Raw genomic sequence first — 25456 nt, 5'->3', positions numbered from 1 at the left:
ACGGCAGCAGGCGATCCCAGCACAGCCAAGTTGCTGAGAGGCGGGTGGGGCAGGTTCAGGGAAGACTGCAGGACTCGGTCCTCCACGAGTCCACCCAAGTGAAGACAGGGTACAGATCTCCAGGGACCTCACACATGGCCTCTGAGACATGCAAGCTCCACGACACAGTACCCAGGGACAAGCAGGGAGAAGGAAGAGCAGGAAAAAAGGCAAATCCTTCTCCCTGGTTCTGACCACCAGACCAGGTAGCAAGATGTTACATTCACAGGAGGAGGCAGAGATGTTTGCAGATTTTGGGCCCACGTGGAACTCAAAGAGCCGACAACCCACCCAGATGGAGCTTCACTGTGAGGTGCTCAGAAAGGTGTCCAAGAGACAGAGTGGGGTGGATGAAGGAGACTTCAGGGAAGCCGAACCTCCCAAGAAGAATCGCCTCCCCGATTCTGAATGACAGACTCATGTGGCAAAAGCCATCCTGCAGCCGCACTGTGCACACTTTCCACCGAACCACACACTCCCATGCCCTTCTATTGCTCTGCATAAAACCACATACGTCTTTGGATGAAGTACCTGCAGCACATACTCAGTTCAGCACCTAGAACAGTGCCTGTCATGCACTCAATAAACAGGTGAATACTTTTGTGTACGCCTTGTACTCACCCAGGTAACTATTACACAAACTTCTTTTCAATATTACGTAGTTTCGTGTAGTGTATAAAGACACAAACTGTCCTGTACTTTATGTGATGGGTGATGTGAGGCGGTTGTACCTATTGCCTGAAGCACGAATCTTATAGCTCAATCCACACAAAAGGAGTCACTCTACCCAATGGCGTCTACCCTGCTTCCAGTTGTGTCACCTCCCAACCCACTATCCACACAGTAACAGCACCAGCTTTTTAACAAGTTAACATCATGTCAGTCCTTTCCCCTGAGGACACAATGACCCAAGGCCCTTCTCTGAATACCAAATTCCTTACGGGGAAGTTTCTGCCCAACACCAACTGCCTGGTGCCTCACTTGGCTCCACTTCCACCTCCATAGCTTAAGACAAAGGCACGTTTCTCCTTGATTCTGGCCTTTGGCCCCAGAGTGAGACTGCTGGGAGAGTGTTCTGTTAGACTCAGCTCCTGATGTACCTCTCCGGAAAAGTCCTTTCCTGAACCGCAGTGCGCAAGTAAGCAATTCCTCCTAACTGCATCATTCTTTCAGATAAACTCTTTCAGATGTGCTTCCACCTCCGTCTCCGAGGAACACAGATGCCAGATCCCAGCGACCACAATGGTGCCGAGTCACAGACGGGCTCAACAAGGGTGTCTGGTTGTGTCTGTGCACATGATGCAGGTGCACCAACCCAGAAACCCTTGTTGTTGGGGTTGCACTGTACAGTTGAGGGGCAAAGCGCCCCGAGCCTGCTTCAGTTTCTTGGTCTCTCTTCCGCTGCCCTTCTGTCCGTACGTTTCTCTCTCAAAAGTAAATCAACATTACAAAAAAATTTTTTTAAAAAAGCCAAAACTGATCAAACACTCACAGAATAAGGGTCACGCCATCCACCTCCTTGGCCTGCTTTGCCACATCCAGCCCGTCACTGCAATGCTTGCCCTGGGCAAGCACCTGAAAGGGGAGGAGGGCAGCGGCGGTGGGGTGGGGGTGGGGGGGGCTGAGACACTTAAAACATCACCACTCAATGGACGCTGGCTGAGCGTGGGCAAACTGGATGGCCATTTTAGAACGACGGGTACTAGGCAAGGACTAATGGGTTTCGTTTTCTCCTGTAACAAACGCTGTTGACCAAAAGTTTTACTATGACTTCTTTTTCTTCTCCGCCTGCTCTTATAAGTGTGAGTAGTCTGTTAGTCAACCTATCATGAACTAGGAAAGATGATTTCAATTTTAGACATGTTTGAAGGCATCACGGAGACACTGAGACAGTCACAACTGGAAAGACTGAGACCCCAACAAAAGGGAAGCCCACTGAGCCAACTCTAATGTTCAGGGTCCTCTCTCTCCTTCAAGGGATTTGAGGATTCTGAATTTCTTCAGGGATTTGAGGCAATATACCAATGAGCAGGAAAGGAAACAAAACAGACAGCCGAGCAGAAAGTCACTGATAACCAGCACTGTACAGCACAGGGAGGCACAGAAAATGAGCCAAGCACTTGGCAAACATTGCCTGAGAAGCTGAGCCTCCCGTAATCTCATTGTGCTGCGGAGAAAATACCGGGGCTTTTGGACCAAGCCTCAAAGAGGGGTCCTGGAAGACACTCCAGCCCTCGAGATGGACATCCTGGAAGACTACACGGGGGTGGTGAACATTGTGAGTCCCGCTCACACTGAACCTTACAAAGACTGGGGCCCAGTGACAAGTCATTCAGGCCTGACTGGGCTCAATAACCATCACAGTGTGTGGGGGATGAAAGGCTGAAGAAAAAGCAAGCACACGAAGAGCCTCTATGCTTCTCCATAATGTCCCACACAAAATTCAAAAAAGAAATTAAGAAAAGAAAAAGAACGAATGAAAAGAAATTAAAAAAAGAAACAAAAGAAAGAAAAGAAAAAAGAAAAGGGATGCCTGGGTGGCTCAGTCGGTAAATCATCCCACTTTGGTTCAGGTCATGAATCAGGTTTTAAGGTTCGAGTCCCGTGTCGGGCTCTGTGCTGACATCGAAAAGCATGGAGCCTGCTTTGGATTCTGTGTCTCCCCCTCCCTTGCTCAAGATTTGTCTCCACCTCTCTCGCAAAATAAATAATATTTAAAAAAAATTATTTTAATAAAAAAGAAAAAAAAAAACAGAGAAAGGCACGAGGATAGCTCAGGTTACTCGTTTAGGTGACCAAAAGTTGGTTTCGACTCAGGTTTGTGAGTGTGAACCCTGTGTTGGTCTCTCTACTGATAGAATGGAGCCTCTCAAGAGTCTCTACGCCCCGCCCCCCCGTCTTCTACCCCAACGCCTACTCTCAATCGCTTTCTGAAAATAAACTTTTAAAAAAGACATGTTTTACATCATATAGACCAAAAGAAGAAAGAACAGAGAGAGACCAAGGGGAGACACACCGACCGGAATACGGGATACAGAGGTCAATTGTCCAACAAGCATACTTGACAAATGGGAAATTTTCAGAGAATCAAAACAGATTCTAAACCTAAAAATTATCAGAGCTAAAATTAAGAACTCTGGTGGCCTGGATGGCTCATTTGGTTAAGCATCTGACTTCAGTTCAGGTCGTGATCTCGTGATTCGGGAGTTTGAGCCCCGCGTTGGGCTCTGTGCTGAGTGCTCAAAGCCTAGACCCTGCTTCGGTATCTGTTTCTCGCTCTGTCTGTTCTTCCCTTGTTCACATTCTGTCTCTCCAACATAAATAAGAGTAAAAAAAATTTTTTTTAGTAACGTTAACAACTATTTGGGCTTAATATCAGACTAGGCACAGGTGAAGAGAGCCACAGTGAACTGGAAGATAAGTAGGTAAAAATTTATCTGGACCATACACAGAGAAAAAAATCAATAGAGAAACCCAAAAGACACACAAAATATGGGTAAGTGTCCAATGAGAACCTTCAAAGTAGAGAAAACACAGAATGCGGGTTACCAGATCCCTACAAAAAGAAGAATCAAAACTTTCCAAAACTGATAAAAGAACCATGAAAGTGACTCCACAAAGAATGCTTGAGGCAAAAAGATGTTAACAATCATGAGAGGGAAAAGATACCGCCTTCCATGGGACAAGACTACCAGCTCACGTTTCCAGAAAGCAAATGAAGCCAGATGATTGTAATCTAGAAAATGTTGAATGAAAATAACCACCAACCTGGAAGTCTTTACCTAACAAAAAAACTTCTTCAAAGTGAAGGCAAGGTAAAGATGTTTTCCAGGAAAAACAAAAGCAAAATGAGAAAAAAACAAACATAAAAAACTAAGATTAGGAATCAACTACACACACAAACTAAAATCAATATTAAAACACGTCGTTAAAGAAAAAAAACCTAGTCTCTGACAGATATAGGAAAAATCAAGGCTTGCAGAACAACGTCCCAACAGAAAGGCTATGAGAACAAATCTTAACAAAGGCACAAAACAATGACAACTACGCCAAAATCCATCTAAAACTTTAAAATTTTACCGCAAAAAGATGAAGGGGAGTTCACTGTGGTTCGAGTGTCAAAGGAAACAGCAGGGGCGCCTGGTTAACTTGTTCAGTTGAATGTCCGACTTTGGCTCTGGTCACGATCTCACGGTTTGTGAGTTGGAACCCCGTGTCAGGCTCTGTGCTGATGACTCAGAGCCTGGAGACTGCTTCAGATTCTGTGTCTCCATTTTCTCTAGCCCCTAGTATTTCACTTTTATTGTCATTTTGTGTCTACTGACACATTTTACAAACACACCAGGCAAACTCTTTTCCCCAGAAGCGGGATGAGGTTTTCCTTTTTACTGCCGGATGACCTGAGACAACCAAGGAAGAGACGTGCGGCTTCCCAAAACACAGGGTCTTACATCCTCAGGCCAGGCTATGCTTCTGCACCTGACATTCCCCCTATCTCAAGTTCTAACTAAAACGGTCAGCTGCCTACAAATTCCTGGCCACTCACCGCTAGTTTGGAAAGAGTGCTAATAGGCAAAAGAATAACGTGCAGTTAACACATAAGAAGGAATCCAGGAGGGTAGCAACATAACATGCTTACACAACATCTAAAAGAGTTAATCCCATGACGTTGAAGTAACCCCGTTTTCCAACACAACATTTTAACATCCTGAAAGCTTTCCACTGAGACTAGGTCCTTAACTTCACTTGTAATTAACAAAAGAGGAATGAAGGTCAATGCAACCAACGACGATGCAGAGAGTCTTTCTTTGCTATCTTGTTTTCAAGTTTATCCTTGAGGTCGTGCGGACAGGTGGTTTCATGCTGTGCCCTGAGACAACGCTTCTCAAGGTTAGTGATCCTCTCTTGTATGTCTTCCTTCTGGACCATGGCCTACAGCAGGTATATCAGAGGGAAAACGGAAAGAATTAGTGTACGACATACTAATATACTCCAGACAGAAAAACGGTGAAATCCTAATTTCCAAAGAGAAAAAGTAGCATCCTCGAGGCACCTGGGTGGCTCAGCTGGTGACGATTTGTGAATTGTGGCCCCGTGTCAGGCTCAGCGCCGACACTGCGGAAGCTGCTTGGGATTTTGAGCACTCAGTTACCCAGCCTTATTCTTTCCGATGTGTTGAAAGACAAAAAGATAATAAAATCTCCCGGAAAAAATCTCCCGGAAATAAAATCTCGGCAGCCTCCGGACACAAGTGAGCTTTCCGCAGTTCAGGGCCTTCCGTCTGGAGACACACACCATAAGACAACCATCATTTTTCCGGGAGAAGGGTGGATGAAATCTCACCCAATTACCACAAAGTTGAAGCAGTGGTGTTAACAAATGGACACCAAACTCAACCTTCAATATAATTGGAAGTCACCTTCTGTAGCTTAATCCTGTAACAAAATTGTATCCCGTGGTATCTGACACTGCAAATGGAACAAGAAAGTTCTGCCCTGAGTTTCTTGTCCACCACCCGAAAGATTCCTCTTTCAGCCTTCCGTTTACTAAGCAATTTATGTCAGCAGTCTCAAGAGTGAAAGTGAGGACTCAAGAAGTGATTGAATTCTCCACATATTGAACTCTGCTGCGGGGTCTCCCCCATCTTGGGCAAACAACTCCGCTGAATGGGTTATATAATTTCTGCAAATACTTTTGTTTTAAATTCTTACACGACCTCACCCACACGAAGGTACTAAACAGACCGCACGTGTACGTACACAAGGAAGGGTCTGAAACGGTCTTCTTGAGTTGGCGTTGCTGGGCTGGGGTTGGGGTGTGGGGGGACTGTCCACAAAGGGCAGCTCACAGTGACAGGAGGAGGCAGAGAGAAACCATGCTACCCTTACTAGTTTCTGTGACAATGATCAGATTCCCATCGACGACCACACGTGCAGAAGCGGCCGCACTCCTCCATGACCTTACACCAGGACCAGCGGGCTGCCCCTCCCTCACTCTGACCGCCACGACCAGGGGCACGGAACGCCTGGGAGGAGGGCAGGGCGGCAGAGGCGGCCGTGACGGCCCCTCGGCAGAGCCGCCCTCGCACGGTCGTGCCCCCGTAAGCGACTTGGCAGCACCACGCTGGTTCCTACGTGCCGAGTGTGTTCCCAAAACGGACTCGAGAGCACGGCATGGGCCAAGCTCAGGTGGCCCACACTCCACACCCGAGGGCACTCCGCCACTTGCCCGCCAGGCCTCAACAAGGGAGAGCCCGGGGAAGACAGATTCAACTACGCGGATGGAGAGACGGCCCGTCCAGGCCCCTGAGTAACGTTCTGTTCTGCTGCTACTTCTATAAAACTCCAAAAGTTCAAACCCGTGGGAAATGAAGGACACACTGGGCAAAGACCGAACCAAACACCCCACATTTGTCTCGACGACGGCGTGGCCATTTCAAATGCCACTGACTTCACGGATATCTCGCTGCAACTTGGTGTTCTTTTCTTCAGAAATGAAGAGGTCCTTCCCTGAGGTGTCTAGGTCCTCTTCCAGCTTGACCACGAGACTGGAGAGGAGAGCCAGGCGCTCTTTCATCTAGCTCTGCACCTTTGAAAGCCAGAAAGGGAAGCAAGGGACGGGCCCCACGGCAAGTCTTGTGTTGTTTAAAAAACAAGGGAAAAAAGAAACCCAATCAAATCCTGTGATGACGTCTGGAGCTGAAATTTGAATGTGGCCCTTAAATCTTCTACGAAACTTTACCTCTCCACACCTAACCATTCTCTCACTTGGAAACAAAGGGATTGAGTTTCTACTCAGAAGTCTTTCGTTAGCCTTTACTGTAGAGTTACCCTAAGGTGCCCTTCGCCTCATGTAACATGAGAGAACACTGGTAAGGTTTTTCTCGGTTGCTTATGTTCACACAGTTGCTTGTTAAGAGCTTTCAATTTTACATTGGAGAGAAAACTTCCCCGAAAAAAAGTACATTAGGAAATTTGTACCAGCCAATCGATACACACATTTCCACCAACCAACCACTGCTATTTAACCATAGAGGTCTGACTTCTTACAAGAATTCAAGAAGCTTAAAAGGAAACTCCAGTTACACAAACACGCAATGTGTGCCTGATCACACACAACATGTGCACAAGTCAAGAACCGCCGTGGCTACGCACACCGTTTCTTCATCCGTTTTGTGACTCTTGAACATAGAAGTCAGGGCCTTGAGCATCTCCGGCTCACTGGACACGCCAGCTTGAGACTTCACCTGTTGCCTCACAACCGTCATCCGGAGAGATCCCTCGTGCCTGGAGAAAAGCTACTCCACATGTTCCAGCAACAGCTGGCGGGAGAGGCAAAAAGAATCCGTGTTTCAAGAACACCTTCAATTCCGGGCCTCAAATTCACCAAATGCAAAACCAAGTCTGAATCCCTTCAATTCAGTTCCGAGGCAGGGAGCCGCCCAAGCAAATGTGTTAAAATAGCCTTACTTTTCCTCACAGATCAAAGTCTGAGAAAAATGGGCCCCATCCAACTCCACTGGGACGTGTGGACAAGGGGAGAGAATGGTGTCCTGTGTGTAAATACACTGGCAGGGGGCCTACTGGCCCTGGTCCTATTTCGCTCTTCCTTCGTTTCTGTGGTTTCCTCTCTGTGTGAGAGCTGCTCCTTGCAAATGTTGAGCTCATCAGTGAGTCCTGCAAACTCCTGGGGTTGCAGACGGGATAAAAGTGGAGAAACAGAGGGGGTCGTTCACAAGAGCTCACCAGGCTTCCGTGGTTCTCCAGAGTCCACTCACTCTACTCCAATCACCCACCACCTTCAAGTAGCACACACATAAAGCCCTTCCTCACCACTCACAGCAGTCCCAGGGATATTCGTAGGAACTGAGACTCAATGGGACAGAGGTATTGTCAGGTGCCTTGCAGGTCTATGACAGAGGAAATCTGCTGACTCAGGAACAGGTAGAGAAGGCTGTTGCCGACTCCCAGCCTCTGGCCCCATCTGGCAAGCAGGCTTGTGGAGCGGCAGTGGGGAAAGGCAACGGGACTCAAAAGCCGCTGACAGCCTGAATAACTGGGTCAAAGTCAACCATACAGAATGGACTGTTCAAAATTGATGGTACGACTCGACGAAAGGAAGAGTTTAAGACTTATTTCCTTAGTCAAACAGGAAAATTTCTGGATGAAGCGTTTCTGAGTAGAGAGATGCCGGGGCCTACAACCCCGCGTGGGGTTTTTCTTCCGTCAATACTGAGCGCCCACCCAGGACATGCCATACATGTGGGCTCCAAGGAGGTATGCGCACACTCTCCAGTCAATCGAGCACAGAGACAGATGCAAGGCTCAATCCGTGAACCTTGACACCATGACCCGAGCTGAAACCAAGAGTCAGACGCTTAACTTCCTGAGCCACCCAGGCGCCCCAGAGGTTTTGTCGCTATAGGACAAATGGAATAAAGGTTCACTTAACAACTGACATTCAAATAAAGAGTGGTTGACTTCGGCAATTCTAGAAAATCTGTATAAACAGGTGACATACTTCAAGGTCCTACATAAATTAACCCTTTACAAATCAATAAGAATTTTACCACAGAACTGACCACGTTCCTTGCAATCTGACTTGACAAGGTGAACTTACAGAAGCCTATCTGATCCTTGATGTAGAACTGTGCAAAACCCATTTCTATGTGGAGACTTTGTTCCAATAAATACATTGGAAATTTTTCTGGAGATGTGTGACGTTTGGAAAGACTGGCAGTTGAGCTGAGCAGCTTCAAGACTTACCAAAACTTCTGCACTGAAACAGTACCCACACGATGCCATTTGCAGTCAAGAGAAAGGCAAACAAATGTGGATACGCAGGATTAAGTACTAAACGCATAACACGAGCTGTAGCAGACGCTTTCCTCTGGGGGAAGTGTGCACCACCTCCTGTTGCTATTGAGGTCACCTCAAGTGTGGCACGAATCTGCTAATCAGCTCTTGGTAAGCCCTTCATTTCTCCAGTAAATCAAGCACCAAAGGAAACGTGATTTCTCACGGTTCCTGCGTCATTGTCACCGTGTTAAGCATAATACCATCAACCATGGATTAAACCCTTGGACCCGTCTGTGTCTGTAGGGTGCTGGACGTGCTCCCGCGATGCAAAGAAGAGTCATGTTATAAGAAAAGGCTGAATGGCCTGACATGTACTGAGGCCAACAGCTGCAGCTGCCAGCCGGCCAGTGTGAAGACCATGGGGGCACATAAAAGGGAAACTCTCGAAGCTCTCGCTGCGGCTATCCCAGCACATGAAAAACCTGGTGATTTTTCTGAGCCATCTTTTTGTGTCGTGTTGAAGATGTGGCATCTCTATGGATGTACTAATGTTATGAGACGGACACACGTGCAGTCTCGACTCGAACGGAAAGACAAGTCTTGACATCACAACTTAAGGCAGAATCGAGGGAAGGATCAAAAACTGGAACATTTCAATGCAGGCACAGTATAGATTGGTGATTTTAGAAAGGGGTTTGGCTTTTAGAATGGTCAAGACGATAGGAGAAGCAGGTTCTACCACGAAGAGGAAGCACACGGTTTCCCAGACGCCCCAGAGAATATTGCAGAGAAGGAACGACCATCCACCGCATGTCAACCACTCCAACACAAAAAGTGAAAAACCCAAGAAAATCAGTTGAGGAGACCAAGGCTACCTGCACAGGTTTTTCTTGCAGAAGGAGGTGCCCTGTCAGGAGGAAAATGCCACCAAGGACACTGATCCACGAGAAAGACAAGTGAGCAGCAAAATGTTGGGTAGGAAGGGGTGAAGCAGCTACCGTCTAAGCGGATACAGTCGGGTGTGTGGACTCACTAGGGCTGGGCTTTGCACCAGGTGTGGCGGACTGGAGGGAAAGGCCTGGTGGCTGGCTGCGCTCGCCCTGGGGCTGGGGAGGTGGCGCTGAGAACCCGGTGGGGCGGGCCCGGTAGGCACGGCAAGCCAGATGCCCTACGCTTGCTTCCACCCTCTACCCAGTGAGTAGCCCGAAGTGGTGCGGTGCGGTGCGGGATGGAAGTGGAGGCGGGCGTAGGCCCAAGCCGGGAGCACCCTGCAATGGTCCCGGGATCAGAGAACGCAGGGGCTGGCGCCAGAGCGCCTTGCCAGGGTCCTCTTGCTCGGCCTGCGCCACAGGCCCGGGCCCCGTGGCGGAGGGCGGCAGCAGCCAGGCAGGGAGGCAGGCGCGTGCATGGGTGAAGCCTGGCACCCACTGGGCTTGGGACTCGTGGAGCAGGCTCTTGAGGCACCCAGTGGCAGCCGCCAGCATCTACGGCCATACCACCCTGAACGCGCCTGATCCCGTCTGATCTCGGAAGCTAAGCAGGGTCAGGCCTGGTTAGTACTTGGATGGGAGACCGCCTGGGAATGCCTGGTGCTGTAGGCGTTTGCCTTTTGCCTTTTGCCTCTGGCCTCCTTGACCTCTCCTTTGGCGCCCGCCGTCGCTCCCCCCTCCCTCCGTGTGTCCATCTCTCCCCAGGGAGCGCGGCTCCTGGGGCCAAACACACCCGGCCACTGCTCCCTCAGCCCCTCCCGGGGCGGCAAAGGGGCCTGCCCTGGCCTAGCCTGGCCCCACCCTGCCCCCCGAGCCCGTACACACCACGGAACTTCACAAGGGGTCCGCTCCCCGCTCCCTGTCCCCGCTCCCCCCACCAGGCTAAATCTCACTGCACCGGCTGTAAACCACTCCCCAGCTTTGCGCCTTTCCTGACACTGCACCCGCACGAAGGGGTAGAGGGGTGCGGTGAGGGCTGGACCGGGGACTGGCGCCGGGGGCTGGACCGGGGACTGGAGGGTGGGGGCTGGGTGGGTGAATATAAGAACCCAGGTGCGGGCTGGAGGGCGGGGCACCTAGACCCCAGACTCCAACTCCGCCACAGGCCTGGGCTCCCTGGGTCCTGGACCTTTTCCCTCCCTCGAGCCCTAATCCCCAGGGCCCCCGGCGTTTGGCGAGGCCCAACTAGGGCAGCAGGCTCAGGCTGGTGATGTACTCTGGGGGCGCTGGAGGCTCCGGGGTGGCTTTACACCATGTGGGGTGGACGGGAGGTTACGGCCTGGGGGGGGTTGGCTGCCATCGTCCTGGAGCTGGGGAGGAGGCGCTGAGAACCTGGCGGGGCAGGCGCGGAAGGCACGGCCAGCCGGATGCTCCACGCTCGCTTCCACCCTCTTCCCAGTGAGCGGCCCAACGTGGTGCGGTGCGGTGCGGTGCGGTGCGGTGCAGGATGGAAGCGGAGGCGGGCGTGGGGCCGAGCCGGGAGCAGCCTGCAAGAGTCCCAGGATCGGTGAAGGCCGGGCTGTCACCACAACGCCTTGCCAGTGTCCTCTTGCGCCGCCTACGCCACCCGCCCGGGGCCCGCGGCGGAGGGCGGCGGCAGCCAGGCAGGCAGGCAGGCGTGTGCATGGGTGAAACGTGGCACCCGCTGGGCTTTGGATGCGTGGAGCAGGCTCTTGTGGCGCCCAGCGGAAGCCGCAGTCCTCTGCGGCCATGCCACCCTGAACGCGCCCGATCTCGTATGTTCTCAGAAGCTAAGCAGGGTCGGGCCTGGTTAGTACTTGGATGGGAGACCGCCTGGGAACACCGGGTGCTGTAGGCTTTTGCCTTTTAAGCCTTTGGCCTCCTTCAACTCTCCTTTGACGCCCCCCGCCCCTCCCCCTTCCCTGCCTGTGTCCCTGTCTCCCCAGGGAGCGCCGCTGCTGGGGCCAAACACACCCCAGCCACTGCTCCCTCAGCCCCTCCCGGGCCAGCAAAGCGGCCGTGCCTGGCCAGGCCTGGCCCCGCCTCGCCCCCCGTGCCCGCACACCCCAGGGCACTTCAAAGGGGCACGGTCCCCACTCCCGGAACCCGGCCAAATCCCACGGCAGAGACGGGAAGCCACAGCCCAGCTTTGCACCTTTCCTGACACACCACCCAATCCCGCACCCGCTCCGAGGGGGGGGGTGCGGTTGGGCGGAACCGGAGGCTAGCGCCTGGGGTCTGGAGAGTGGGGGCTGGGTGGGTGGATACAAGAACCCAGGAACGGGCTTGAGGGGCAGCACGACCCCAGACTCCGCATCCGCCACAGGCCTGGGCTCCCCGGGTCCTGGACCTCTTCCCTCCCTCGAGTCATCATCCGGGATCCGGGGGCTGGGGCCTGGGGCCAGGGGGCTGGGGGCTGGGGTGCGTGGACGCGAGGACAAAGGAGGGGCGGGAGGGACACAGAGACACCACACTCCGACTATGCCACAGGCCTGGGCTCCCTGGGTCCTGGACCTCTTCCCTCCCCGGAACCCTCATCCCCAGGGCCCGTGGCATTTCACGACGCCCAGCTAGGTCACCGGACTCGGGCTGGTGATGTTGTCTGGGGGCGCCGGGGGCTCCGGGGTGGGTTTGCACCAGGTGGGGCAGACGGGAGGGAAGGGCCCCGTGGCCGGCTGCGCTTGCCCTAGGGCTGGGGAGGAGGCGCTGAGAACGCGGCGGGGCAGGCCCAGAAGGCACCAGCGGCCTGATGCCCCACGCTCCCTTCCACCCTCTTCCCAGTGAGCAGCCCAACGTGGTGTGGTGCTGGGCTGCGAGGTGCCTTGCTGTGCGGGATGGAAGCGGAGGCGGGCGTGGGGGCAAGCCGGGAGCAGCCTGCAAGAGTCCCGGGATTGGAGCACGACGGGGCTTGCGCCAGCGCGTTGCCAGGGTCCTCTTGCCCGGCCTCTGCCACCTGCTCGGGACCCGGTACCCGGGGCGGAGGGCGGCGGCAGGCAAGCAGGCAGGCAGGCAGTCAGGCGCGTGCATGGGTGATGCACGGGCGAAGCGCGGCACCCGCTTGGCTTGGGACGCGTGGAGCCGGCTCACGAAGCGCCCAGCGGTAGCCGCTGGCCTATTCGGCCATAGCAGCCTGAACGCTGCCGACCCCGTCTTCTGTGGGAGGCTAAGCAGGGTCGGGCCTGGTTAGCACTTGGATGGGAGACGGCCTGGGAATACCGGGTGCTGTTCGCTTTTGCCTTTGCCTTTGGCCTCCTTCCCCTCTCCTTTGGCGCCCGACGTCCCCCCCACCCCGCCTGTGTCCCTGTCTCCCCAATGAGCGCCGCTGTTGGGGCCAAACACACGCCAGCCTCTGCTCTCTCAGCCCATCCAGGGCCAACGAGGCGGCCATTCCTGGCCCAGCCACGCCCCGCCTCGCCCCCGTGCCCGCACACCCCAGGGCACTTGAAAGGGGCAAGCTCCCCGCTCCCGGCACCCGGCCAAATCCCACTGGAGCCACTGGAAGCCACAGCCCAGCTTTGCACCTTTCCTGACACACCACCCAGACCCGCACCCGGACGGAGGGGGGTTGGTGCGGTGTGGGGGAACCAGAGGCTGGAGCATGGGGGCTGGAGGGTGGGCGCTGGGTGGGTGGATCCAAGAACCCCGGAGCGGGCGGGAGGGGCAGCGCGACCCCAGACTCCGCATCCGCCACAGGCCTGGGCTCCCCGGGTCCTGGACCTCTTCCCTCCCTCGCGCCCTCATCCCCAGGGCCCGTGGCATTTCACGACGCCCAGCCAGGGCACCGGACTCGGGCTGGTGATGTTGTCTGGGGGCGCCGGGGGCTCCGGGGTGGGTTTGCACCACGTGGGGCAGACTGGAGGGAAGGGCCCCGTGGCCCGCTGCGCTCGCCCTAGGGCTGGGGAGGAGGCGCTGAGAACGCGGCGGGGCGGGCCCGGAAGGCACGAGCGGCCTGATGCCCCACGCTCGCTTCCACCCTCTTCCCAGTGAGCAGCCCAACGTGGTGTGGTGCGGGGCTGCGAGGTGCCTTGCTGTGCGGGATGGAAGCGGAAGCGGGCCTGGGGCCAAGCCGGCAGCAGCCTGCAAGAGTCACGGGATTGGAGCACGCCGGGGCTTGCGCCAGCGCGTTGCCAGGGTCCTCTTGCCCGGCCTCTGCCACCCTCCCGGGACCCGGTACCCGGGGCGGAGGGCGGCGGCAGGCAAGCAGGCAGGCTGGCAGGCAGGCAGGCAGGCAGGCAGTCAGGCGTGTGCATGGGTGAAGCGCGGCGCCTGCTTTCCTGGGAGGCGTGGAGCAAGCTCTTGAAGCGCCCAGCGGCAGCCGCTGGCCTCTTTGGCCATAGCAGCCTGAACTCTCCTGACCCCGTCTTCTCTGGGAAGCTAAGCAGGGTCGGGCCTGGTTAGCACTTGGATGGGAGATGGCCTGGGAATACCCGGTGCTGTATGCTTTGGCCTCCCTCACCTCCCCTTTGGCGCCCGCCGCCCCTCCCCCCTTTCTGCCTGTGTCCCTGTCTCCCCAGGGAGCGCCTCTGCTGGGGCCATACACACCCCAGCCTCTGCTCCCTCAGCCCCTCCCGGGCCAGCGAGGCGGCTGTGCCTGGCACGGCCCCCCCCCCCGCCCCCCCCCCCGTGCCCGCACACCCCGGGGCACTTCAAAGGCGCACGCTCCCCACTCCCGACACCTGGCCAAATCCCACTGCAGCGACTGGAAGCCACAGCCCAGCTTTGCACCTTTCCTGACACACCACACAAACCCGCGCCCGGACTGAGGGGGGGGGTGCGGTGTGGGCGGAACCGGGGGCTGGCGCCTGGGGGCTGGAGAGTGGGCGCTGGGTGGGTGGATACAAGAACCCAGGAGCGGGCGGGAGGGGCAGCGCGACCCCAGACTCCGCATCCGCCACAGGCCTGGGCTCCATAGGTCCTGGACCTCTTCCCTCCCTCGAGTCCTCATCCCCAGGGCCGGTGGCATTTCACAAGACCAAGCTAAGGCAGCGTACTCGGGCTGCTGTTGGTCTCTGGGGGCGCCGGGGGCTCCGGGGTGGGTTTGCACCAGGTGGGGCAGACCGGAGGGAAGGGCCCCGAGGCCGGCTGAGCTCGCCCTAGGGCTGGGGAGGAGGCGTTGAGAACCCGGCGGGGCGGGCCCCGAAGGCACGAGCGGCCTGATGCCCCACGCTCCCTTCCACCCTCTTCCCAGTGAGCAGCCCAACGTGGTGTGGTGCTGGGCTGCGAAGTGCCTTGCTGTGCGGGATGGAAGCGGAGGAGGGCCTGGGGCCAAGCGTGGAGCAGCCTGCAAGAGTCCCGGGATTGGAGCACGCCGGGGCTTGCGCCAGCGCGTTGCCAGGGTCCTCTTGCCCGGCCTCTGCCACCCGCCCGGGACCCGGTACCCGGGGCGGAGGGCGGCGGCAGGCAAGCAGGCAGGCTGGCAGGCAGGCAGGCAGGCAGGCAGTCAGGCGTGTGCATGGGTGAAGCGTGGCGCCCGCTTTCCTGGGAGGCGTGGAGCAGGCTCTTGAAGCGCCCAGCGGCAGCCGCTGGCCTCTTAGGCCATAGCAGCCTGAACTCTCCAGACCCCGTCTTCTCTGGGAAGCTAAGCAGGGTCGGGCCTGGTAAGCACTTGGATGGGAGACGGCCCGGGAACACCTGGTGCTGTACGCTTTGGCCTCCCTCACCTCCCCTTTGGGGCTCGCCGCCCCTCCCCCCTTTCTGCCTGTGTCCCTGTCTCCCCAGGGAGCGCCGCTGCTGGGGCCAAACACACCCCAGCCTCTGCTCCCTCAGCCCCTCCCGGGCCAGCGAGGCGGCCTTGCCTGGCCCGGGCCCCCCCCCCCCGCCCCCGCCCCAGTGCGTTGGAAAGCATTGAGCACAAGAGGTTTGCCTGCGGACAGAAGGCCGGGTGGAAAGCAGGCTGCCTTCCTTCTAGGGCAAAGGAAATATATCAGCAAGAAGTAGTCAGGAACAACGCAGCTGCCACCCAGACAGCAATCTCTGGCAGCTTCTCTGACTGACTCGGCCATGCGGAGTCAGGTGCAGGGCCCGCTCTCCCGCGGGACAATCCTTCGGCTCTCCTATTTGGGGCTTTTCATGAGAATATGGGACTTAGAAAGCAGCTCCCCTGTATACCCCACTCGCAGTGACAAAGCAGGAAAATTAGTCGTGTAGGGGAGTTTAAGGTCGAAAGTATTCAAAGACATGGTGTGTGGCAGGAACACCCACTTGCAGAGAGCGTAGGTGACCGAAGTCCCTTGATGAAATCTCCGCTCTTGAAGACAAGATGCTAGAATCATCAATACAGGAACCGTTTGTGATGGGAGATTCTAAGCCACCACGTACCTATGCAAACACATGTAAAGAAGCATGGAGTCACATGTTGTGGGAACTTCAGCCCTCAAGACAGACTAAGTCCTGCCAGTGTGGGTTCACAGGAAAGCTGTGTCCCCCTGGTCTGTGTCTCTGCCTTTCAAAAGACCAATTTCACACCAGCATTAAGATAGTCCCTTCCTTGATGTGCTCATGATCCCCAGAAACTTTCAGGGTCTTGGCCCCATCTCTGCTCTTTTCCACTTACATCATTCAGAAAAGTGTAGTCAATGAGGAGTGAAGCCCACACAGGGGATTGTAAGAAACACAGACAAGCCAAATGAAAACAAGAGGAAAATGACCTTTGGGAAAGGGGAGACAGAAGGACACTGGTGACTCATACCACAAAATAGGGTCAGTCTCCCATGGATCTCATCAGCACCCCCTCTTCCTGGGGAATGGACATGGTGTGGCCTTCCTAAGATTCCACATCTGAAAGAGCAGGGCCCGGGGTCAGGGATGCCTGGGAGAACGGCTCTCAGAGGCCACCCAACAAGCTCTCTGGCCACAGTGTGACAGCTCTAAGCTTGGGGGGCTGGGCAGCTGGGCCACCAAATGCACACCCACAGCCCCGTGGGTTTAAAAATTAACATGAATAAAAAAGAAAATAAGATGTTGGAGACTAAAACAACCTTAGCCTTCTATTTTTGCAATGTGACAATGTCTTACTACTTTAATTACAAGTGAAAAAATTTTTTTTATTTTTGTTAACTTTATTTTGAGACAGACCACATGTGTGAGTGGGGGAGGGGAGAGAGAGTATCCCAAGCAGGGTCTGTGCTGTCAGCCCAGGACTCGATGCAGGCCTCAAACCCACAAACCATGAGATCATCACCTGAGCTGAGGTCAAGAGTCAGACGCTCAACCAACTGAGCCACCCAGGCTACCCTCATTAAAAAATTTTAAATTAATTGACATTATTTTATTCTCCTGAAAATGTTTACAAATAGCTTTTACTTAAATTTCCGAGAGCATCCTGGCCTGAAAACCAGAGCCATGGCCCTGAAGCACGGAGGCTAGGCTGTGGGCCTCCCCTCAGCACCAGTGGAGGAAGGTTCTGTTCGCCTCCTCTAAGGATGGCTGGCCGGACGCACTGAAAACGATCCAAGCAAGTGGGACGGCAGCCACCATTTGCGCAGGAGAGGCTGACCTACCCTCCAACTGCTGGATGTGCTCTGGTGTGTGTGCCCCGAAACCCTGTGGGCGGCCCCCATGCCCATGGCTCACAGCGGACGGAGGCCTTGGAGGCGGCACAGTGGGACACGGGCCTCCCTGCACCTGGCCCTCACCACAGCCCAGCCTGGCTGGCATCCTGGCGTCCAGGCCTGATGCTGCTTCCTCTCACGTGTGGGCAGGATGGTTTCCTCTTGCATCGCTGTCTCCCCTGCACGTCCTAGTGCCTTTCCAGAGTGGTTCCTGTCTCAGGGGTCCCTGAAAGTGCCTTCTACCAAAGCAGAGAACACTCACCCTCACCAGGCACATGCACGCTCGTGGCTAGGAGAGGCCCAGCACACTCGAGTGAGAAGATCAACCGGCAGTAATCCTGATGCACGCCAGAGGTCCTCTTGACTATTTTCCATCTTCCACTTTCTGCCTGGACAGTCTAGGGCCTGTCGTGTGACCCGAGAGTCCTCTTCCCCGTGGGAGGGTTGGGCCCGTCCTCCCCACCCTGATGCCTCCGGGGTAGGACCGGGCAGAGCAGGCCTTCTCCAGAAACAGGTGGACTGGGGAGGTGGTCCCGTCTATGTCCAAATCTCTGGAACCTGTGCATGTGACTTTATTTGGAAAAGCAGTCTTTGTGAGTGCAGCTACGTGGAGGACCTGGAGACCACCCTGCACTCCCTGGGGAGGGGGCTGGGGAGTACACGGATGAATGTTCTTCAAAAGAGGAGTCAGGTAAGATACACCGAGAAGGGACAGGGCACGGGGGCCAGCAAGCACCGAAGCCGGGCAGGATGGAGCCTCCCTGCTCCCGCTGAAATCTGCCCACGCACCGGGTGGTGTGGACACAGCGCTGGCCTCAAGTCAGGACTGGGAAAGGTGCCGAAGGAAGACAAGGAGGAGAATCAGCAGAATCCACGCCACTTCTTCCCACCGAGGACTCAAGCGACAGGGGGGTAAGAGAAAGCAGAATGTCAGAGATGTTGAGAAACACCATGAAGTGAAGCCACATCATCAGGAAGGAGGCAACAACCCCTCTTGGGCATGCACCTGCTGACCCTGTGCAGAGGCCATGGGGACAGACCCCTCCCGGTACCGCGGAGCACCCACCTGGGAGGTGGCAGGACTCAGTCAGCAAAAGGCGAGGAGGAAAGTGTGAAGTCACAATTACATTCAGAACACTCGACGTGACACACAAGAAAGGACCTTAAGGGCAGCAGTGAGGAGGGTAGAGTGGCCTCAAGGAGGAGCGTGTAGCGGTAGGAGAGTCAAGGGTATTCGGTGGGACCTGGCGGGTCTGTGGAAAGGCCTGCAAGCCCCGGAACATTCAGTATGGGGCGAGCACAGCCAAGGATGGCTGACGCGTGTTCTCAGAGAGGCCACACCCCTCGGACATCTGCTCGGTGCTTGGTCTGTTTCTCAACTGACATTTCTTTTTTAAGCATAATTGGATTCACCAAATCAAGTTTTAATAAACCATGTGCAAGCTAATGTACCTGTGGGGAATTGGTCTGTTTCCAGAAACTCTCAGATGCCGAAGGCTTGCCCAGCTTTGGTGGGGAAAAAACAGAATCTTAGATGTAAAACGCAGGGAAGCACTTTGTTGTTCCAAACCTCACACTTCACACTAAGGACTAGGAAGTGCAGAAACTAAAGACCAGCCAGCAAAGGTTCTGAACAGGAAGACACAGAATGACCTATGCCCTGACAGAAAGGAGAAGGGAAGTCTTACTCCACAGAAAGAAACTATGTATCCTTCACAGTAGTAAACGATCGGCCCTGGCGGGAGAGACAGTACAGGAAGAGGAAATCCCAGCGATTGTCTGCTGTGCCCTCCACACGAGGCCCACGGGTCAGGGCGTCCATCCCTTGACCCAATGGCCATAAGCTCTCTGTGGCGGGGAGGAACGGAACCATCCCAGAGTCGCCTGAGGTATGAGGGATCTTGTGCCAGAGCCTCCTGAGTTGGCCTCGTGAGGGCTGCTTCGGAATCTGTGTTTTCTCCTGTCTCTGCCCCTCCCATGCTCATGCTCTGTCTCTCTGTCTCTCAATAATAAATAAACATAAAAAAATTAAGGAAAATCTACAAATGGAGAATGAGGTCCACTCTTGAAACTTGTTCAAAAAAGAAATGTAAAAAGTTGATTTCCGTAAGAACGGTAAGACCTTTATTAGAGTTGCACTACATTATTTCCAGGGTCTCGCGCCTTCCTCCTGGGTGCACACCCAGCACCCTGCCCCGCGGTGGGAGCCCAGTGCTTCCTGATTGGTCTTCTGAGAGTTCGGGTGCCAGGGAGCTCAGGGTGGGTGTGGGGCAGGGGTGGGGGGAGGACGTGCCCATGTCCCCCCCGCCCAGGCTTGCCGCGGCCCCAGCTCCCAGGTTCTGTGGGTCACTCCAGGCAAGCTGCCCAGGCCCCCAGGACTAGGCTCTGATAGAGCCCACGCACTGAGGACACCCACGATGCCTAGCTGTAGTAGGTGGAAGAGCACACTAATATTCAAGCAGATAAGCTTGATATCCAGTTAGGAGTCATCTTAGATCATTGAAGCCTGAGCGGGCCACAGCCTTGTTACATACGAAGTCGGCCATTCTCCACCATTGTTCACATTCCAGTCAAAGAGCCTCCCGTGGCGCCGTCGCCGAGGGGCTGGGGCAGGTCAGCATGTCACGGACCGACGACCAGCTGCATCTTCTTTGGCTGCATAGAGGACAGAGAGGAAGTGACCCAGAAGTCTGCAGGGAGAGTCTCTGCTGACCCAGCAGCTAAGTCACAAATGTCCTTTGGTCTACATTGTTTTCTCCAAGAAGGTGCCTTCCTAAAGTTTTGTCATCATCCAGAAGTCAAGACTGATTGCAAATTAAAAAACAAAAGTGTATACTAAAGTTACCAGCCCTTTAAAATGACCTCGCTCTGCAATTTTGTTTACAGATAGTTACCCACATTCCTGACAGCCATCGGGCCCCCTGCCCAGAAGGCAGCCCCAGGGGGTAAAAGGAGATAGGCCACACTTGTGCCAGGACCCTGACCGGGCACAAGTCAGCAGAGTCCTGGGCTGCCTGGGCCTGCTCCACTGTGTATGTGAAATCGCCTTCCTGCTATAGAAGATACTACCTTTTCGTTTTCCAAATAGTCTTTAAGCTGCACACAGTGCCACACGCTGGGACAGTCCCACAGCACCCTTGCCCTTGCCCTGTTCTCCTCACAAGCATGTGTTCGTTCTTATGGCAATGACGACAGTCTTAAGTAGTGGTGTGGGAGTACATCAGTCCTGGTTTTGTAGAAGGAGAATGCAACGTTTTGTGTCTTTTCAAATAAATAACTGAATATTCCCCCAGAGCACAGGGCCCTGGATTGCAGTGAGATATCCGGCTACCCCCAAAACACAACTTACAGGCTCTATTCCCAGGCTGCAGCCAGCGTGTTATGAGGTCAAAAATATTTCTGAAGACTATCAGTGTCAAATAGCAAAAAGGAAAGAAACCAAACTCCTCATCTCTGTGAAACTATTGGTTCCTCAATAGCTAGTTGGTTTGTTTATTTTTTATAGATTTTTTCTTGAAAGAGACAGAAACGGCAAGAGTGGAGCAGGGGCAGAGAGTTCAGGGGAGAGAGAATCCTAAGCAAACTCCCTACTGTCAGCTCTGCGCCCAATGCAAGGCTCACATTCACCAAGTGTGAGAACACGACCTGTCCCGAAACCAAGAATCAGATGCTTCACTGACTGAGCCACCCAGTCGCCCCTGTTTTTAGAGTTTGAGAGAGAGAGAGAGAGAGAGAAAGAGTGTGTATGAGGAGAAAGGGGCAGAGAGAAAGGAGGAAGAGGACCCAAAGCAGGCTCCACGCAGAAAGCAGCCAACCCACACTTTTTGTTACCTCTCAACTTACAAAAATACACATTTCGGGGAGCAGTGGGGTGGGAGAGCCAGAAGGCATTACCATGAATCTTAGTGTTTTCATTACAGAAAGTATAAGGTTGTGAAAGAAAACACATCAGCACATCTAAGGGACAGAATTTTCCCAGCATGGTTCCAGGAGCAATAGGTCTACTTTCAGTATCAAATTGCATACAGCAAGGTGAAAACTATCCAAGGTATTGTAAAACACTTTTATACACTTCAAACATTGGGACATTCAAATCAGACCACTGTTGAACAGTTTCTACAAATTTGCATTCCCTGGAAACCAAAAGCCTGAGGGTTCCTACGGAATTGTGAGCAGTAACAGAAATAACGGCATTTCACCTGAAGTACAACTCAGTGTGCCAGTCATGATCATTATTATGAGTTCTGAGAAGGAGACTACATTGAGGCAGATGGAAAGAAACCAACGGACAAGTCTGGGGGCTGAAGCGGAACGGCCTCTACGGGAAGGGGCTCTGTGGGCCCAGTGTGGACATGAGGCACCCCACTCCAGACCTCGCAGGCTCTCAGGGCACGGAAGAGTGGCCACAATGCCTTGCCTAATGTCTGGTGTATCACAGAGCCCACTGACTTCTGCCCTGGCTCAAGGCCCCATCCCGTCGTCCCCCCATCTCCAATGTACCCGTGTGGCCCACCTCCTGCTCCACCCCGCTAGCCTGCAAACAACCTCTTCTGTTGAAAAGAGCTCACTTTTTTAAATCAGTTGTGGGATCACTGGGATGTGGTTTCAACCTGCCTCCTTCACCCACTTAACTCAGCTCTGGGACACAGTCAACCCACGTGCGACATGCTCTGCAGTGGAAAGTCCCAGAGAGATATGCCCGCACCACTCCTCTGGGCCCCCCCTCCCGGGCATCACAGCGCCTCAGCTGCTTGGTAGCAAATGAAACCCACTGCTGTTACTCGTTGTCAGAATCAAGACCAGTTGAAAATAAGATGTACTGATTAGACTGCAAAGGTCAGAGTCTATTGAAGAGAAACTCAAACACTACAGGGGAAGGAAACACAGGGGCAGCCTAGTGAGGACGCCAGAGAGATCACCAGCATGAATGACAGCTTCTGAATGCTGGTGACCAGGTCCTCACAGGGGCTGCAGTTACACATAATGTGATGGAGCTTCTGTGTTGAAAGTATCTCGTGGATATTTAGATGCAGACACTCCTGAAAGCCATGCGACCGAAGTGCTCCCACTGTTCCCAGGTACAGGTGAGAAAACGGAAGCACAGGAATGCTAATATGGACTTTCCCCAGACCCCCAAACCCATCTGTGCAGGAGCCAGGCTCAGCGTCAAGTGCTCTGGGGCCACACCCTCACGTGAGCCACAACATATCCTCCCTGCACAACTTCTCAAGGTGCACTGGGAATCCATGTGAGTCCCTTCAAGGTTTCATACGTGCTCTACATCCTCCAGGACCCACAGTTTAAGAAGAACCTCAGGTTCGGCGTGGAGGACATAATAATGCTTTGCAGCTATAGAGTCTATTGAACAAACGAACAGCTACTGCTTTAAAAACAGGTACAGCTGAAAAGTGCTCAGCAAGGTGACAAGAAACACAATGCTTATTTGTTAAAGTTTTTGGTGTTTTTCAGCTTGTCCGCCCAATTTGCGGAGTCCCAGGGCACGCTGGGAAGGGTTTTCAACCTCCAATTCAGCGGCTGTGGGGAAGCAGAGTGATGAAATGGGAGGTGGGGGGTGTCCACAGCCACGTGAGGTCTCCCGACACGGGGAGGGGTCTGCAGGCAGAGAGACCACGGATCTAGAGGAATGAGGCCAGTAAGACCACCCACACGCTGGAAACACGCAGGGAACACCAACCTGGTCATGCAGGCTCGTCACTAGCGTGGCTGGGGTGGACTTTTGTTTTCTGGCAAGCAACCAGGGGATTGATTTTGTGATGCCTTCTTCTTGGGGGCGTTATTCAGTGAGTCCTGGCTATTGCTACTGTTGCAGAGGTTGCTCAGGGGGCCATCCTGAGAGCCTGGGGATCTGGGGGACGCACAGGAGAGCATCGTCCATGCGTGCTTGTCACACGACACACCGCCCCACGTGATTAGAAGCACACTCCCCCAGCTTCTAGGGAGGGCTGCGCCCTGGGAGCTGAAACTCTCTACCTCCCAAGTATATCTGGAGTCCAAGCACCTTGGGTCCAGCACCCCTCCCTGGCCGTGACCCAGGAGCACGGAGGACATGCACACCTGAGCCACCCCAGGACGTGGTGCGAGGAACAGAGAGGCTGCTGGAGCTGCCTGGTGGGGGTGGGGGGAAGAGAGCATGGCTCCTGACAGCCCCACAGGGCACAGTGCGGCCCAGGGGAGGAGCCCTAGGGAGCATGTCACCCAGGATCCACCGGGAGGAAAAGGGAGGTCTCAGGACGGCTGGTGCGTAGGATCTGAGCAAACGAGGCTGCCCTACAGCCACCAGCATCACAAGACTCTGGTCTTTCCCACCTGCCTTTTGCTCTGCTGGCCACACCCAGGGCACCCAGGCAGGTATCCCAAGAACGCCGTGCACGTAAACTCAGTTCATTGGACTGTCTTTGGAATCGCTGTTCCGACCCTTTCTCCCCCATGTAGAGATCAAAGGGTTCTCAGAGCTGAAAACCAGCGCACAGGCATGTCTCCTACGATGCCTGTGCCCCTTACTTTGTGGCGTCCCTGATGTCCTCGTGGCTGGCCTTGTGCAGTGCCCCTTGCTGCAGCCTGTCCAAGCTCAGGGACCTCTGGGAAGAAGGAGCTGACGGTACACATCGTGTCCTTGCCGTGCTATCTTGTGACTCTTCCTCCAAAGGCAGCAACTGTGGGGTGGAGAGGAGAGTGACATGAGTTCACCGTGCACCCAGACAGAGGAGCACACAGCCCTGAAATCACAGCCAGCAACTCATTTGAAAAGCTATGAGCTGTGCTTTGTGCAGCGTCCAAAACGACTTCCTAGGATCGGCCTAACGCCAGGCGAAAGGGTGGATTCGCGTCCGGGCAGTGGGCCCACTGAGACCCCCAGCCCATCTGCACCGAGGGGTGTACCCTCCCCAGGACCTCGCACCACCAGGAGCCCGGCCACAGAAGGTAGAGGCGGAGACCCAAACCATGTCACCATACACCACGGCCAGCTGAGAAGGAAGGTGTTTGTTTCCTGACGCCATTCAGGGCAAACCCTGGTGAGCATGGAGCCCTCCCATGCACGATTGTCCAAAGCTCTTTGTTTGGGGGAAGTGGAGCGAGCTTGTGGCCTAATCCACTGTCACTTCTGGTAGCGATGCAAGGCTGGAATCTACGGGGACGTGTGTAAAGTGACAAGGCACCCAACCCCCTGAGCCCACACTCGGGTCTGACTTCTGCTTCTCAGGGCCATTTCGGGTGATGTTACAAACTGACGGACCCATCTGCAGCTTACAGACAGTCTGCTCGACACGGTGGAGACACAGTGTCCCTCGGCTGCCGTCACGACAAACGAACCCCTTCAGACTCCATTTTTCCTTCTGTGACAGGCTGTGGGTCTGCGGCTATGTGGCTGTGGGCCCTGGAAAGGACCGTGGGGCCACGGACCCGCCAGCGTTATGACCCTTGACAGGTCCTGGTGGTGAGGCAGGGCCGGATCTCACGAGACACACGTGTAGGACTGGCGAGACAGGCACAGCCAACTGGGTTTGTACCAGGACCTCCGAAGCTGCATGGGGCTCGGGACACCCATGGCGGCCAGCACCAAGTGGAGCTGAGCTCAGGGAAGACACAAGCTTCACCAACAGCTCCAGAACACCTGCCTCCTCTCCTGATTTCCTGACAATCATCAGACAACAAAAGGCTACCTTAACAGGCTACAAATTATCCACATAAAACCAAACAGGGTCAGACTCACTCAACACAAGTAGATTTCATACCCAGGTGGAAGCAAGGATATGAACCCAAAAGGGAACAGGACAGGGAGCCACACTAGCGACCAGGCTATGAGGTGAGCAGGGACGGAGGGTTCCGGGAGCACACCCTCCCCTGTGTCACAGCGCAGTCCACACACAGGCCCCCGCCCAGCACTGGGTCCTGCCAGACTTGTGCCTATGGGCCATTTCAGTCTCAACCAAAACGGGAGGCTCCCGCCAGGCTGGGAAGTGCAACGCCCGTGCTGGCCCTGTCTGCATGGACCTGACACCCACTGCCCGTACACCTAGACTTCATCCCCCAAAACCTCCAAAGAGCCCTCCAAGTAGCCATCAGTGAGCTGCGGGAGCAGGCCGTCCTGCCTAGGTGT

At 54.7% G+C, this 25456-nt stretch overlaps 1 non-coding gene and 1 pseudogene across 1 annotated transcript; both read left to right on the top strand.

Annotated features, from left to right (window-relative positions):
* The first annotated feature begins 10319 nt into the window (after positions 1 to 10319).
* Positions 10320 to 10438, top strand: LOC124507309 (5S ribosomal RNA). Its single transcript, XR_006960973.1, has one exon. It is a non-coding gene; the product is annotated as a 5S ribosomal RNA (ribosomal RNA).
* Positions 10439 to 11526: 1088 nt separating this feature from the next.
* Positions 11527 to 11645, top strand: LOC124507371 (uncharacterized; annotated as a pseudogene).
* Positions 11646 to 25456: the final 13811 nt, after the last annotated feature.

This window comes from Lynx rufus, unplaced genomic scaffold (genome assembly GCF_022079265.1).
Source record: "Lynx rufus isolate CCGP_SWC_20201006 ecotype Redwood Valley unplaced genomic scaffold, mLynRuf1.p SCAF_11, whole genome shotgun sequence".
Taxonomy (NCBI): domain Eukaryota; kingdom Metazoa; phylum Chordata; class Mammalia; order Carnivora; family Felidae; genus Lynx; species Lynx rufus.
This window is presented reverse-complemented; position numbering and strand designations above follow the sequence as displayed.